The sequence below is a fragment of the Sminthopsis crassicaudata genome, chromosome 1 (assembly GCF_048593235.1).
Source record: "Sminthopsis crassicaudata isolate SCR6 chromosome 1, ASM4859323v1, whole genome shotgun sequence".
NCBI lineage: Eukaryota > Metazoa > Chordata > Mammalia > Dasyuromorphia > Dasyuridae > Sminthopsis > Sminthopsis crassicaudata.
Window position 1 is genome coordinate 437,964,781 of NC_133617.1, and position 15,098 is coordinate 437,979,878.

Consider the following 15,098-nt stretch of genomic DNA (forward strand, 5'->3'; position numbering starts at 1 on the left):
AATATATATTGTACCTAGGATATACTATAATATATTTAATATGTATGGGAATGCCTGCCATCTAGGGGAGGGGGTGGAGGGAAAGAGGGAAAAAAATCGGAACAGAAGGGAGTACAAGGGATAATGTAAAAAATTACCTATGCATATGTATTGTCAACAAATGTTATAATTATAAAATTAATAAAAAAAAAGATACTGGAATGAGACCTTATAATGTCAAAATAACTATGAATTATTCCAATGCTAATTCAAATATTGTATCATATATAAAGAACATTAGTTGGGGGTAAAGTTATAGATAATAATTGCTATGCTAATTAGCATTTAGATTGTCTTGTAGATTAGATGATCTCATTTATTACAACCTGTGGATAGAGATGCTACAATTATCCTCATTTTACAGATGAGAAAACTGAGGAACAAAGAGATTAAGTGACTAGTAAGTTTCTGAGAGTGAATTTGTACTCAGTCTTTGATTTGATTTTCTGGCCCCATGCTCTATCTACTGCTGCCTTAAGAGAGATCTGATTGGAGTCAAGATCATGTTATGACTGTAGATTGCAAGACCCCTTAGAACTCTTCTTAATATAGCCACCTATTATCTTTCCAATCTTTTTACACCTTCTTTCTTTCTTTCCCCCTCCCCCCCCCCCCCCGAGGCAATTGGGGTTAAGTGACTTGCCCAGGTCACCCAGCTAGGAAGTGTTAAGTGTCTAAGGTCACATTTGAACTCAAGTCCTCCTGACTTCAAAGCTGATACTCTACCCACTGCACCACCTTGCTGCCCCTATTTCATTCACTTTTTACAAATAATTCCAAATTACTTTCCAAGATAATTATTTTAAATTACAGCTTTACTGACAAAGTAGGAATGTGCTTATCTTTCCATATCTACTCCAAACTATCTCCTTCTTTATTTTTTATCAATTTTGCCAATTTGCTTCATATAAGATGAAACATCATTGTAATTTTGACTTGTATTTCTCATTTTCAACATTTTTTAAAAGATAGTATTTTGGAGAGCCGAGAAAATTGCAAAGCTAAAGTTCAGGCAGCATTTGTGAGTACTTTCAAAAGTACCCATCATCCCAAATTGAAGCTATTTAAATTCATCTTTTAAGATGTATTTTAAAACAAAGTGAACCATATTTTCCTCTAGTTTTCCTTCCTTTTGGATTTTTTTAAACTTATTTTTATTAGTTGCATCATAGAAATGACATAAGACTCATTTATGTGGATACTTAAAATAATTATTCAGCAAGTCAGTCTTCCTTAACTTCTGGTTTGTTTCTGAATTTGTAAGAATAATAAACTTCCTATTAATGGGAGCAAATATACAGAATTTAGTTAGTTTTCTTTTAATTTCCATGAAATAAATATATTACATTTTTTTTGTAATGACTTCATTTCCTCCTACCCCCCCATATTTTCTATTGTGAATTTTTTTCTTTTGAGTACACATTTCTGATATTATAATACAGATCAATGGCCAACTAGGACTCATGCTATCACAATTTGCTTTATAGTCAATTTTCCTGGAACATAAAGGGAATAATAGGTGTTACTATTTTAATAATTATTTTAAAATTATTAAAATAAAATTTTAATAATTTATTTAAAAATAAAAACATTATTAAAAAAAGCTTAGAATAAGAGAAAGTGTACTATACTAGATAGAACATTGACTTAGGTGAGGAAACTTGGGAACTCTAAAGGTAAATGAATCCAATTCTTTTATTTTATAGATGAGGAAACTGAGACTCAGAGAAACTAAGTTTCCTTACTCAGTTAATATTAAAAGGTTTTTTTTCTCTCTCAGACAAAATGTCTTGAATTCAAATAGAAATTGACTGATTGGTCTGCCACTCTTTCCAACCAACCTTCCTTGTTTCCTCCCAAGTGTTAGTACTCTATACTTGAAATTATTTGGGGTGTTCTCTGCCCTACCCCTCCTCTTTGACATGGAGCTCCTTGAGGAATTTTGTCTTAGTATCTCCAGTGGCTAGCACTGAGCTTATTAAGTGACTGATTGTATGAATCATAATCCCTATGTAGTAGTTCTTTCCTCTTATGAATTCTGTCTAGGACTTCTTTAGCAAATTTCCCTTTGTTGGGCTCTTTTTCTTTCCTTAGGAAAAAAAAAAATCCTCTAAATGGCTCCTCTCATTAATAAACTTCCTTTTAACTTAATTCACACTGATTAATATCCTCTTTTCGCTGTCTGTTGTACTCTTAATCTGGGTCAAATTATGACTCTTAATTTTTGTTAGCAATTTCCCTCCCCCCCTTCCTTAACTTCTAGCCTATTATCAATTTACATTAACAAAGCATGGCTGACTGTCATAAGTCAGATTTGCTACAGGTCACTCACCTTAAAATTTAGTATCTCTCATCTACTGGGAGGCAGGAATTATAATGCCACAGATCAAACAAACTGCTGAAACTTTGACATGTTACTGAATTTGACTGAATTTTCAGTTTCCAAATGGACAAAGCAGGATAATGGAACTTGAAAAGTATTTTATTGATAGGAACATTATACAGGTGACTGAGGCAAAAAGTTTAAAAGCCTATGGATCTTGAAGCTGGTGGAGAAAATAGAATGTCTGTGGGTTTTCTGGGAGTGGGATTTTCTGTGGCTAAATGGGTGTTTTGGACCTCTCTTCATATGTTTGCTCAAATTGGCCAATAAAAGCCAGTTATTAACTAGCCAAACAAAACAATTTTGGAGTTATTTTTTTTCCTTTCAGGCCCTCCCCAATCTTGTGATTTTAAAAAAATAAATTATCACTGATTTATTATTTTTTTTTTCACCTAGATTTTTAAAATCATCCTTTCTCTCCTCCTTTATAACATCCTTTATCCTTTCTCATCCTTTATAACAAAGAATAAAGAAAAAAACTGGAAAAAACTAACCAACATCATGAACAGGCTTGACATATATGCAGTGTTATGTTCTTTTATCCCTATACCTCTTCTCTTTTGGAGCCAAGGTTGGTCATTATCATGATGTAGCATTAAGTTTTCTTGTGTTTGTTTTTTTTTTTTTTCTTTTTTTCCCCCATTTACATTGTTATAGTCATGGGTTAGATTGTTTCCTGGCTCCCTTCATACTCAGTTCATAATAAACCCTTTGCCTCTCCCACCCCCCACTACTCATAATTTTTTATAGCACTGCAAAGTTTAGTTATGTTTGTGTCTCACAATTGTTTGATTATTCCCTGATCAATGGGTAATTACTTTGTTTCCAGTCATTGCTACAAAAAATGCTTTTATAAATATTGGGGTGCATGGTGGGGGGGCTTTTTTATACTGTCAATTACTTTGGCAAATAACCAAGATAATTGGGTCAAAGTTATTCTTACTGTTTTCAGGAAGACTTCTTTGAACAGTAAATACTTAGAATAGAAACTTTATATTCTTAAGACAATAAGGAGAAGGAAATGTTCTGTTTCTTATTTGGGTCAGTTGGATACATTGGGTATAGTTGGGTACATAAATTTGAGAATACAGGGAAGAGGTAATTGAGGTAACTGGGGTTAAGTGACTTGCTCAGTCACATAACTGGTAAGTGTTAAGTATCTGAGTCTGCATTGGAACTCAGGTCCTCCTGTGATCAGGGCTGGTGCTCTAGCTCTGGTAACATCTAGTTTCCCCAAAGAAATACATTTTTAAAAGAGTATATTTTTGAAAGGTTTTATGGACATCAGGAGATTGATTTTGCAAGCTGTTTTTAATCTTTTATCTAGATTAAATAGAGTAACCTTTAGTTGTATTATTGTGGGAAGAGCTCTGGTTTGTCATCAAGAACCTAGATTCTAGTCACTGTGTGACTTGAAGAAAAACCCTTTAACTTGTCGGGATCTTCATTCTCTTTTCTGTAAAATTAGGGGGTTGATGCCAAATAACCCTTCTATTTAAAATGAGTCTATGAAGCTAGGTTTTTTTCCCCCTTTATTTTGCTACTGAGCTTTGAGAATAAATGAAACTTTCATATTTTTGAATAGTGAATTGTGGCAAACAACATCTGGAAGAGATTAGTCTCATTGGTAGGGAGAGGAAATTCCACAATCTAACATTTAATCATTAAATAATATACTGCTTTGTCATATTTTCATATTTAATGCAAGGAGAAGTGATTTTTGCCATATTACATATTGAAGGATGTCTTAGTCTTATTTGTATTTGTAATTCAGCAGCTTTTTTTTCCCTTTAAAGCATGATGCTTCATGTTCTTTTTTTATTTTGGACCAGACTTCTTCTTTCAGTGAGACCTATTTGATTTTTGGCAATGTGCCTTCTAATTCTTGTGACTTTGTCTGAGACACCTTTTCCTGTCTCCTCCAAAGACAAAATGTCCATGTCAGGAGTAGGAAAAAATTGTAACAGTATCTTTAAGCCTCTTTCTCTTAAAGTTTAAACTAGATTTAATTACAGGCACTCCTAATTCTGTTAACTCTGATTTATGAAAATCCTCTTTGACAAATGTTTTATTTTACCTACTAGAAGATGCTTTTTAAATGCTCAAAAATTTTTAAAAAGTTTTATAATAAGTCTGATTTACTTGTTTATCAAATTTTTCTCACCTAAGTAAAGTCTTAAATAAATTTTGTCAAGTTTCATATCCTTTGATGTTATGAGAGAGTTACATAGATGAAGCATTTATTGTTTACTAAATAGTTTACTATCATGATTTTGAAATGATAGACTTTGTCTTATATTTTATTGTTGAGCTCTTTTGCCCAGCTCTTCTATGATTAGATTTTACATTTGATGTTGCCATTTATTCAGTTAGTTGTATCCTTCACTTTGTGATCCTATTTAGGATTTTCTTGGCAATGATACTAAAGTGCTTTGCCATTTCCTTCTCCAGCTCATTTTGCAGATGAGGAAACTGAGGCAAACAGGGTTAAGTGACTTGCTGGTGGTCACACATCTAGTAAATGTCTAAGATTAGATTTGAATGTAGGTCATCTAGACTCCAAGGCCTGAACTCTATTTGCTCTGTCACCTGACAGCCTCTTTAATGTTCTAAAAGCTTAAATTCTTCCACCTTTTCCAGAGCTCTCTGTTTTAGATTATTATTCCCTGCAACAAACAAATCCTGGTCATGAATCTCCACTCAGAAGACAAAAATTTCAGACAATTGGCATGACTAATTATGGTTTTACTTCCACTTACTATATTGAATGAGATAATTTCACACATAAAAGTATCATATATTTGTGTGCATTTTGTCCAAAGGAGCTCATGCAAATTGTTAAAGATAAATACCAGCTTTTTTTTTTTTTTTTTTTTTTTTTTTAAAGGATCCAAATATACTAGCTTCATATATCACTTGGCCAGAGACAAAGAAATGGGAGCTTCTTCAGGTAGGCTGTCAGTTTTATTTATTTTTTTGAGACTAAGAATAAGAAATCACAAAAGAGGCAGTACATCGAAGTGGGAGGAAGCTATTCTCAGAATCCAGAATACCTGGGTCCCACTTTTGACACATAGGAACTGTATGCCCTTGGCAAATTAATGTTTTAGTGCTCCAGGCAACTCTGCAATTTATAGTCTCAGACAACCTCTATTAGTCCAGGGAGTTTCCTTAGCCTGAAGTTCTCTGTACCAATAAAATCACAGGCCCAGAACTCATTTCCTCTTCATAAATGAGGAAGTGGTTGATAGGGAGATAGATGGGAAGAACATACTGCTGCCTCCTCAATTTCTTTTGAGTACTGTAATTCCCATAAATATTAGAAAATCACTTAATCATTGAAGCAGAAATAAAAGAAATATGGAAATACAATTCTAAGCCAATAGAAAAATTAGACTGCAAACTGGAAAGTCCATTGGTTTCTTAAGTTCATACAAAGGACAATTTAATGTTGTTGGAGCTGAGTTTTTCTTTTTTTTCCCCTTCTCTGCTGGCTTACTCTCCACTTCTGAGATGGAGACACTGTTTGTTGCTGTAACTCTTCCTTTTATAAATCATATTTATTGAGGGCAAATTACATAAGCCCTAAGTGCTCTAGTCAGCTTGTTAAAGTGATAAATTGTGAAAAAGTTATGCATGTAACTTTGACAAAAGTTCCTCATATAAGAGAGTTCCTTACATTCATGAAATCCACAGGTCTAGAAAAAAATAGGAATATTCAAAAAGAGTATTATTGGGATTTTTTGTTTCCTATTCTTGTCATAGAATTACTTGGTTCATTGAGTTCTATCCCCTGAAGCTATCAGCTGAATGCTATATGGAAAGAATGAAAGAATTCTTTATAGAAAACTTACAAAGGGGAGAAAATGGCTAATGGGAAATTTCAAAAAAGCACATGGAAAAGTTGATCCTAATGTCTGGAAAAGGGAGAAATGATATAAGGAACATATGAGATGAAGTCTTCTTGGATACATGTTGAAGTTGGGTATGATCTTAGGGATATTTTTAGGGAAGATGGGACATTTTACAGAGACTGCATTTTAAAATAACTATGACTTGTGTGGTATTGCATAAGTTATTTTTTTTCTTTTTTTAAAACCTGTGTTCTAATTCAACATTGGTGAAAAAAGTGGATGAGAGAAAAGAGGAAAGAAGAGTATTGTAGAACTACAGGCTCAACTCAGCTAAGGCATTTGATTTCCAAATTTTTTTCCCCTAGGGAAATTTTAAATTCCTTTGTTTGTCATGTTCACTATTATTGTTTCTATCTTGGATTCCATTGTAATTTTTTAAGCTCATGTTAAGCCTGCTTTCTCGTTTATATGTTCTCTGGGACTCAAGATGTGGTTCAGGCACTAATAATTCTTGCCTTTGTTTTTCTTTTCATTTCTAAACATTACATTTTCTTTATATTTCTAAACATTGAATTTTCTTTCAAAGGTACTTACCATCTGCAGAGACGATACTATAGGGTAATGTAATATATGAAATTGTAATAATGAGGTCCTTCAGTTACTACCAGTGATTAAAAAGGCAATGTGACATTCCATTTTCTTAGAATCATAGAACCTCAGAGTTGCAAGACACCTTCAAGGTCCTCTAATACAATCCATACTTTCGCAAAAATCTCTAATCTTCTAATCTTCTGCTTGAAGACTTATGGTGAAGAAGTACCACCTCCTAAATTCCACTTTTTTATGATCCTCTAGTTGTAAGCAAGTTTTTAATTCTATCAGGTTCTTAATTCTATTTTTTGGGCTCAAGCAAAATAAAGAATTAAGGTAGTTAGATGGTGTAGTGGATAGAGCATTAAGTGTGGAGTCAAAAAGATTCATCTTCTTGAGTTCAAATTTGGTTCCAGATACTATGTGACCCTGGACAAGTGCCTAATCCTGTTTGCCTGTTTTCTCATCTGTAAAATGAGCTAGAGAAGAAAATGGCAGGCCACTCCAAAAAAACCCAAATGGAATCACTGAGAATCAGACCAGGTTGAAGCACAACAACACAAAAACTTAACCTTTGCTTCATGTAACAACTCTTCAAATAAGTGAAGGCAGGTATTATGTACATTCCCAGTTTCTTCATCAGACCAACAAGAAAGAAAATTAAATTTAACTTTAGCATTGGCTAACCATATGCTATATACATAAGGCATTGTGCTGAGAGTTAAGAGATACAAAAGTGAAAAACCACATGGTTTCTTCATGAAAGAATATACAACCTAAAAAGAACTGGGGTATGAAATGAATATATACCAGTATGATCCAAGAGACAACATGATGGGAGCCAAAGAAAGATCAGACAAAGGACCTTAGGAAAATTGAAGGTGAAATAAATCAAATTTAGCAGAATAAATCAGGGAAGACTTTGAGAAAGTAGTACCTGAGTTGGCCTTGAAGGAAGAGATTGATTTGTGCAAGTGAAAGATAAGGAGGGAGAGCATTTTAGACACAGGATACAAAAATATGTAGAGGAAGAAAAAGAACAAGACAAAATTAAAGCTAGCACATTGTGCACCATGAAAGGGAGCCAAGTAAAAATAAGGTTTCAGAAAATTAGAATGGAATCATTGTGAAAGCCCTTATATTCCAAACTAAAGAGTTTGCATTTTATCAAATAGTATTTTATCAGTTAAAAAAGGCTTAAGGTTTGTGAGCAGAGTAATGGCATACAGTCATTGACACTTTCATCAGGGAAATTATTTTGATGTGTAAAGAATGGATTAATTAAGGGAGCTGTTAGAAACAGGGAAACCAATGAAGAAGCCTGGGCAAGAATTCATGAAGGCCTGAAGTAGGATGATGAATATATGAGTGGACATACACATGATATCTCAATAGTCTTATTATCAATTTAAAATTGAATAGCTAGTAATATATTGAATCTCATACTTTTTTTTTTTTTCCTGATTTTCTAACTTGAATATTTGGAAATCCATGATATAATTCTCCTTCTTATATACCTTGATCCACTTAATTGGTCTATTCTGCTAGTAGTTGGGCTATTTTTCTTGATAAATTATTATTTAATATCTAGCAAGCTCTTAACACTTAAAACTGCATTTAGATTTGTGGGATACCATGCATGAGAGATTTTGGAAAAGTAGAGCCAATAGGACTTGGCAAATGATTGGAAGTATAGGGAACATGTAAGAAGAAAGAATCAAAGTTGAGTCTGATATTTTGAACTTGGGTAGTAATGGTATTGCCATCAATAGAAATAGAGAAGTTGGGAACAAAGACAGTTTTTTGGTGAGGTGGGGATGACAAGTTTAGTTTTAGGTTGCTTTTTGGGGTGTAGTTGGAATATCCCAGTGCTGACACTTGTTTATAGCAAGCAGTTAGAAATAAGAGATTAGAGCTCAGGGGAGAGAGTGGAACATTACATATATATATATATATATATATATATATATATATATATATATATATATATATATATACATATATATATATATATTATATATATATATATGGAATAATTATTAAAATCATGAGATTTGATAAGTGACAATAATGCATAGAAAGAAAAAGGTGTTAAGGATAGAGAAAGGAAATATAGACACTAAGGGAGCAAGAGGAGGATGAATCAGTGAGTGAGATTGAATCATACAGAAAATACTGTTGCTTACAAATTTAAAAAAGAAAGAAAGTATAGACAGGACAGGAAGAAAGAATGGTCAACTATGTTAAATGATGCAGAAAGATCAAAACATGATGACTGAGAAAAGGCAAATCACTGGCAGCCTTTCAGAAAACAGTTTCAAGTAGTGATGGGTGAAAAACCTGATTGCAAGGAACTGAAGTAGTGAATGGGTACTGGGGCATGTCAAAGGGTAAATAAATGTAGACAATCCTTGCTAGGAGTTTAGCTGAGAAAGTTTGGTGAGACATAAGATGATAACCTGAGGGCATAGTCAAGGAAAGATTTTTCTGTAGATAGTGGAGACTTAAGTATAATCATAGATACTAGGAAAGAAACCAATAGAGAAAATATTGAAGGGGAGAGACAGAGAAGAATGGTTAGCAACTTCTTAGAGGATGAGTATAAGGGCACAATTGGAAGGGTTGGCTTCGGGACTGAAGAGGACTACTTCATCCTTTGAATGGTGAGGACATAAGATGGGGATAAGATATATGAAAAGAATATACATCAGATGGTTTCAGATTTTTCATTGAAGTAGGGAGTGCTCTGCTAGATCTGTTAGGGAAAGAGGATGAAGAGTAGAGTTATACCTGAGGATAAAAGAAATTATGGATCAGCTACTCCAGGCAGTGTGATGGGGAGAAATGAATCAAAGTATGAAGTACTGTGAACCTGGTTGAGGTTACAAATTTCTAGTGGACTCAGCCAGTACAGTTTTGTGACAACATGTTTAATGTCTGGTGGCTTGGGAATAGAAGTGAAGAACGCAGATTGTGGGAGTGACCCACGGGCTGGAGATAAGCAGGGCACGAACAGTGGAAGGGACAAAGGGGCAAAGGATTTAAGGGTAGATGATGAGTTCATAAGGAAATAGCTAACTATTGAGTCAAGGCTATAAAGGAGGAGGGATGCCAAAACAGAGATGACAAACTGAGAGAACTGGTAGAGTTTTATGGATTGGAAATCAGGATAAGGATTTAGGGAGGATGAAAAGCAATGATGGAGGTGAAAATGAGAGACTGAATAGAGGGGAGGATTTCAGAATTTAGGGTCTTCTTGGTGGACTAGGCATTGAATATGCCTATGAATTTAGTATGCATAGAGCTCTGGAGTCATTTCAAATGCAGCCCTAGATACTTAATAGTTGGGGGACAATGAACTAGCCACTTAATCTCTGACTGCCTCAGTTTCCTGTAAAATGAGGATAATAACAACATCTCTCCAGGCTGGAAGTGCTAACTAATTTGTGTTCTATTGCAGTGAATGGTTAAAGTTGAGAGAAAATTGAGATTCTGGAAACTGAGAATACCATTCTTCTCTGATTTACTGAAGAATGTGAATGGAGAAGAATTAAGAGAAAGTATGAGCCAATTGTGATATTCTTGGCTCTTTTCAACAACGTGGTGATTCAAGGCAATTCAATAAACTTGGGATTGAAAGTGCCAATCACATCCAAAGAGGCTGAATGTGGATTAAAACCTAGTACTTTCAGCTTTTTTTTTTTTTTTAATTGTTGTTTGTTTGCTTGTTTGTTTTTTTCTTTCTTTCTCTTTTTTCCCCCCTTTAATCTGATTTTTCTTTCACTGTAAGACAAATATGGAAATTATTTAGAAAACTGCACATGTTTAACTTATATCAGATTGTTTGCTATTTTGGGGAGAGGGAAGATGGAGAGAAAGAGAGAAAAATTTGGAACACAAGGTTTTACAAAGGTGAATGTTGAAAACTATATATGTTTTTGGAGAAAATGTAAGCTACCATCTATTGAAAACTAAAGATGGTGGGAAAATGTTTTTAATATAGTTGTTTGCATGGTTTCATCTACGTTTAGATTGTAAGCTTTTTGAGACCAGGGACTTCAATCTTTCTTTGTAACTTCTGTATTTAGCACAGCACCTATCACATAGTGTACCTATGTGACTGACTAGTTGATCACAAGGTCAAGTGGAGTCATGGTATATTGGAAAGACCCTTTGATTTGGAGTTAGGAAAGACTAGGCCTAATCCTGCCTTCCACATTTACCAGATGTTTGGTTGTGGAGGCCATCTAATTTCTTTGAACCCCAGGTTACTCATTTGGGAATAATAATAAAATAAAACATATTATTATTATACATATTAATATTATAATACAGCTAAATTGATAGAGTAATGGATTTGGATTCAGGAAGACCTGAGATATTTAACTAATTGTGTGTCCATGGATAAATCATTTAATTTCTGGGTCTTACTCAAATGGGGATGATAACACCTACCTCAGAGAATTGTAGTGGGGATCTAATGCCTTCATCTATGTAAAGAATTATAAACCTTAAAGTACATAAAAGCTACCTATTATAATAGTCTCCCTTAAATTGCTACTATGAAAACCAAATGAGCCAATATATGTAAAGTGTTCTATAAACCATAAAGTGATATATAAGTATCAACTGATACTATTACTATTTTCTGTAAAAGGCAACTAGAGTGGTGTGAACTTCAAAGGAGGAGAAGTGGCTAATGGTTGTAGTTGGAAAGTCTGCAAAACTAGAATGGATTACTGGAAAAAATATTCAAATGGAAGCTAAATAGCCACTTGTCAGCAATATTTACAAAGGGATTCTTCTTCAAACATGAATTGGACTACAGGACCTCAGAAGTCTCTTCCAACTGTGAATTCTGCAGATCTGGCTCATTGTTCTAGCTTGTTGTTTTGGACATTTATTTTGTCATTCAGAACATACATTTATTCTCTATTTCATGGATTGGGAGTTAGGAGTTTTGATGGTCACTAATTACAGCTCAGTTTTCAGATTCTCAGCCATCTGTTCCTATCAATAATTTTGGGGACATTAGTTTGACAACTGAAATGGTTGTGATGCCTTCTAGCATGTTCATCAATTTCCAACTGCTCTTAAACAAAGTTTTAGTTCTATTGTGCTTTCTTTTTAGAAAAATATCTTGGTGATTTGGAAACAAAGTAATTTGAATTTTTCCATGTTTATTTCTTCATCTGCAAGATAAGATTGGACAAGATGCTTTTTAAGAATGCTTCTGTTAATATTAATTATGCATTTTGGACTTGAAATCAGATCTAATTTATATTACATTCCAAATTATCATCACTGAATTATGTCACAGTTATGCTCTCATGTTTTGTCATCTTTTTAAATCAGAACTGATTTTTACAAAATGCATTCCATGTTGTTTTGGTTGGCCTTGTGCAATACTTGCAAATTGTCACTTTTCATTCCTGTACTATGGAACAATTCTCATAGCCTGAGAGAACCTTTTCTTTTTTTCATTATAGTGAAATAAATTGCTGGGTGAGGCAGGAATGATCAATATGCTCATGAGTTATAATCATAACTGATGAACATGTGCAGATAAGGTCAATGAAGTGTAAAAATAGAATTTAGAGCAGAGATTATGGCTATATTTCATTTTCCTGGAAGCCAGCCTGATAGATAATTCCTGAACTCACTGGCAAAAGTCATTCAGCTAGTTGTGTAAATTTATGGCTGCTTTGAGGTTAGGTAGCCTGAGAAAACAGCAGGCTTGAATACAAAGAGGAGTGTATATCTTTTTTAAAAAATCCTGTTTGTGTTGCAATTGAGGGAGTCCTTTGATCTATGGAGGCAGTAGCAGATCGATCAAAGTGAGCAATCTTACCTATCTACCAGACCAAGTGGCATTTGTGCTTTGTATTGTCATTTTTGTCATGCTGTCAGGTTCAATATGAATGTTTGTGTTGGTAATTAATTTGCAAGTTGAAGGTAGCAAGGTGGCCAAAGCAGAGGAATAGAGTACCTGTAGCATAGCAATTTTAAGACTTCTGATCCTAAACCTTGATTCATGGTAGTAGCTTAGGAGATGCTGACAGCTTGTCCTTACCCCAAATTTCCTAGTTCCCTATGTCTTGGCTCATGACTAATAAACATCTTGAGCTAGGTTGTTGGGAGTGTGGCCTATTTCTTGTGTGGCATAAGCTCCTATAGGTTAAGGAGTACATCAGAATGAGTCCTTATGTAAAAAGCTTGGTACTGAAAGCACTTGCTGGGAGGTGTTTGGCAGTGCCTCCTCACCCCCAGCTCAGGCTGCCTGTTTCTTAAAAAGTTCAGCAATAAAGTTATAAGGTTTCTAAGTTGTTTCACTGACATCATTCTGCTTATATTTCAAATTTATTATTGTATGTTCAATCACTTCTCTTAGATACTCTTTCTTCTCCCCAGCCCTAAATCTGAGAGCCATTGATATTTTGGGATCTCTTGTTTACCTTATAATGTAAGCACTACACTCAAGATCAAATCTCCTAGATTAAGTGTTATGAAGACAGCTGACATCAAGATGGTCTTGGTTTAAAGTCAAGTACAGTTCACTATGATATGGGATTTAGGCACCTCTGAGCTCACCATAAGTAAACAGTATGAGGGGTAGCTAAAAAGCCAAAACATTTTTCTTTTATAGTGCTAGAAAAGTCTAGAATAAAAGGAGAATAGAAAGTGCTTTAAAAAAAAAAAAAAAGATGCAAGGTAATGAATGCCCATTGATGGGGAGAAGTTAAGGCTTCACTATTGGGGGATGCACAATTCACTGTCTTAGCAGTAGCAATGATATGTTTGTTAAACCTTTCTGTCTGAATAGAGAGGCAACTAGGGGCTGAGTTACAAATTATTATTATTTTTTTTTGGTGGGGAGCTTAGTTCATTAAGAGAATGGTTTGTCAAAAGCATTCCAATCTGAGAGAAGTTTCTGTTTTTTTTATGTTGTCATTGTTTTTTGGAGAATGCAGTTAATTTTGAGACTTGTTTTTTTTCCTTGTGCAAAATTGGAATAGTTCATAATCTTCGTTATCTACTCAGGCATATCAAGATATTGTCTCAAAAGTCCTTGTCATTTCTTTGGAGAAAATCTGAGATCTAAAAGGCAGTTAAAGTTATTATTATTTTTACTTTGATTTGTGTCTTTGATCAATCACTAAATATTATGTGTCAGGTACTGTGCTACTGTGCTAAGTATTAGTGCTTTAAAGAAAGGTGATATATAATCCCTGTTCTCAAGGAGCTTGTAGTGTAATGGGGGAGGGGAGAGAGATAACTATAGAAATGAAAGCAGGATAAATTGAAAGAATCAACAGAAAGAATGCAGTAAAATTAAGGGAAACCAGGAAAAACTTTTTGGAGAAAGATGAATTTTAGTTGGGACTTGAAGGAATACAGGTAAGTCAGAAAAAAGAGATGAAAACATTCAAGTCCATTCATTCTTTAGTGCTTTTTACTATGAAAACAGAACAGGACATGAGTTATTATTATTATTATTATTTGCAGTTATAACCATTTGTGATATTTTATACTGGTCAACTTCTCCCTTTATTCCTTCCTTTTTTTCTGATTGCATGGTTTTTTTTAAGGAGAGTCCCTGAGGCCTTTATTGCTATCTCTTTTTACAACCAAAGGGATCCATTCAAATTTGTTTCCTCAGCAATCCAGTAACTCTTTTTTCTGACCTTTGTCACCCTCTTGCTCTCTGAGTTTTATGAGCTCCCTATTACCTTCAGGATTAAATACAAGCTCCTTTGCTTAGCATTTTAAAGCTTTTCATAACCTGGTCCTTTCTACCTACATAATTGGTGTATACAGAGAATTATAGGAGGGATTAGGGGGTGGAGTAAGACTAGCCAGAGTCACTTCTGGAGAGGAGAGGTCTAGGAAATTCTGTGTCCATCCAATTCATTCTTACCCCTAAAGACCAAGAATAAAGACCAGGGATTTTTGCTTCTCCTGACTCTAGCTGATTCTAAGGTATCCAGGGTGCTAACGCTGTCTTCACATTAATGAGCACTCCCCAAAACAATAAACTGATACCTTTTCTATCAGACCTGCAAATTGTGCTGTGAAGTGACCTCTGTGAAAGCTCAATTTAAAGAGAAATCAGAACAAATTGACAGATTTCTTAGCCATTGACAAGTAAAGAAAATAAAAATAGTATTGAACTCAGTCAAATGAAGAGGAGAAGGAAATAAAGCAGCAATGAGCAGCCCTTATGATGTGAT

The 15,098-nt window shown here is 34.3% G+C and overlaps 1 protein-coding gene across 4 annotated transcripts in view; it reads left to right on the plus strand.

Moving 5' to 3' along the window:
* LPAR1 (lysophosphatidic acid receptor 1) overlaps positions 1-15,098 on the plus strand; it is a 140,368-nt gene that overhangs the window by 26,461 nt on the left and 98,809 nt on the right. For 2 of the 4 annotated variants that reach the window (XM_074280629.1, XM_074280630.1), the window contains one exon: positions 5,310-5,372. The exons of the other annotated variants lie outside the window; for them this stretch is intronic. The gene's annotated coding sequence lies outside the window, so the exon portion shown is untranslated. The remainder of the gene's footprint in view (positions 1-5,309; positions 5,373-15,098) is intronic. 4 annotated transcript variants of the gene reach the window in all.